Source organism: Pinus tabuliformis, chromosome 8 (assembly GCF_031772625.1).
Source record: "Pinus tabuliformis cultivar Carrire ecotype Pingquan chromosome 8, CPIR1, whole genome shotgun sequence".
In the NCBI taxonomy this organism is placed as follows: Eukaryota; Viridiplantae; Streptophyta; class Pinopsida; order Pinales; family Pinaceae; genus Pinus; species Pinus tabuliformis.
In genome coordinates, this window is record NC_142294.1 from 1495399332 (window position 1) to 1495402092 (window position 2761).

Sequence of the window (2761 nt, forward strand, 5' to 3'; positions counted from 1 at the left end):
AATGATCATGATTATGAAAACTATATGCCTGAATTTGACCTTCTAAACCTTCAATTTCTTTCTCAATGTCCTCAGCAAATTCATCCAAAAATCTCATCTTATCCTCTGCCTTGCAGTCAAAGGATTTTAGATATGAGGACAAGGACAAAGAAAAATATTCATTTGTTTCTTCTTTACTATGATCATTATTCCATTGTCTAAAACCTTCAACTGAGGGAGAGTCTGCCAGCACATCTGATCTATCTATCCATTCCTCCAAAAACATAAGCCACAGGTCTTTAAATGACTTAATGGATTTGGCAGGAAAGCTTTCAATCCATTGTTTACATTTCCCTTGAAGTGAATCATAGAATAACATAATGCAAACATCCTCATGTTTAACTCTAAGAAGTTGTAAAAATTCACAAAAATCTGATATATGCTTCAAAGTTAAACTCAAAACTTCTCCGTTGAATTTTGGACCATTCCTTAGAAAATATGCATCCTTGGGAAAATGATTTGGGAACCCATGAATTCCTGAAAAATCTATGCATGCATACCTTGAACTAAGAATGGTAGCTTCTGGGTCCTTCATAACTCCAGTGGAATCACCATGAACCTATGAATTTCGAATTCTTCAACAATGGAGTCGCCAAGGTAGTTTTGCAGCCTCAAAAACCTTCTGAGCTCCTGCTACCTTCAGAAGTTCAGCTTCATAATTTCGGGAAAGAATAATCTTCAAGCTCCCGGCAGACGCACCAAAATGTTATCACAAAATCAAGCACTGAAGGCTGCCAATCAGCAAGATTCTGTGTAACTATTTCAAACCAGGCTTTTGACTAAGGCTTAGCCTCCTTAGTCTGAGAGGGCTCTCTCAAAGGTTATGAATGTTAACTAATGACAAGATGGCTAACTCTTATAAGACACATGAAAAATATACTGGCTGGACAACATTGAATTTATTCCCATTGGGCTTATGGAATCTCTCATATCTCAGTAAACAATAACACTATCTTTTCATAGAAATCAGGGCACTTCACATCTAAATGTTCAAACATAACTTTGAAACCACAGTTTGCAAAGGCATACAGGAAGTCAGAGCATGATCCATGAGTTCTGAGTGATTATACATTAACAAAACTGTAAAAGAACATTAAGGAAAATATACCATCACACATTTGATCAAGAAGATCCATTGTGAATCCTGAGAAGAAAAAACAGTCATTTGCATTACTGAAATCTGTTTACACATAAACCAAAACAGTCTTCTCCAAAACATCCAACCACATTTACATAGATCATTCCCCTCTATATAGACACATACTTCTAACTACTTAGAGCTTCCACCTCCAGCATGAGGGGAGCTCGATGATTGCCATTAATTACTCCTATCCGCTATTGAACTAACCTATTAAATACAGTCAGCACTAACTGAAGTTCTAAAAGGTTCTAATTTAATTATAACTTTAATTCTATCTTCTTCGTAGAAGATTCCTCCTTGCAGCTTTAACACATGGCTTCCTTTCTGTTTTGTTGAGATGGCTGAAATGAGCAGTTAATGCTTCATGCTGGCTTTGGATACTGGATGCATCAATGGTTCAATAGTATTCGGATAAAACCCCTGCTTTTCCGGTCCTTGTCTTCCACCATTCTCCGAAAATGTAGCAGCATGTTGTTAGGATATTTCGACACATAGGATATAGTTAAGTTCAACTTGGTCTAGTTTAGAGTTAGGTATAGAGTTAGGTAAAGTGTGTTTCTTTACCGTTGTACATATTGTAACTTACAATCCGACGGTCACGATATGTAGTGATCCGACGGTTCATTCTCTCCTCGGTATTACCGACACTTGATCCGTGGCTTGACACCCGATTGGTCCATGAGTTCTATTTAAAGCGCATGGAGGGTCATTGTTAGGGTAATCCGTGCATGAGAGAAGCTTATGTAAATTTTCATTCTTTGATTAATATATTGCCTGTAGTACCCACGTTGGGACAGGCCGTGGACTGTTTCCCTCCTTGCACTCTGAGGGTTTTAACCACGTCAAAAATATTGGTGTATTGATTTGAGATCTGGTTGTGAGCGGTGTCCTTTTGGTGTTCTTTCTGAGGAACTTACCCTGTAAATTCCTACATGGTATCGGAGCTATATGAGGGCCGCGTCCGTTGGTGATCCAAATCTGAAGCCGGTAGAACTGCATGCGGCTGTCGTTTCCTAGATCTGCTGTTTCTGACTGCTTTCGGGCCGAGAGGACTGCTCTGTTGCGTTCGGAGCATCTGTTCCAGTGAGGAACCCCTTTCGTTTCACGCGAAAAGGTTTCCGGTAGCCCTAGCTGCGTCATTTTTCAGATTGGGAGGTATACAGTGTTTTTTTGCAGTTTACTGTTATTTTCTCTCTATTTATTTCGGTTTCGGTTTATTTACCTTTTTTTTAACCGGATCTATACCTTTCATTTCTACGTATGCTCTTTGCCCTGCGACTCTGTGCGATCTGGGCAAATCAGAAACAGAAAGGAAGGATTTTTCTCATGCGTATGCTCTTTTCCCTGCACCTTAGTGTGATCTCGGAAAATCAGAAACATTGAGAAAAATATTTAGTTTTTCGGAAAAATATTTAGTTTTTCGGCTAAAGCTAACGTTGAGATTTTTTTTAAATTTCTAGTTTTTTGGCTAAAGCTAACTTCGAGCCGCAAGGTTCGTTTTTTCTTTGCATATTCGTGTTGGGTTTTGTGTTTTGTGTTTTGTAGGGAAAAAGAGCTTTCTCAAGGCAAGCACGCAAACCA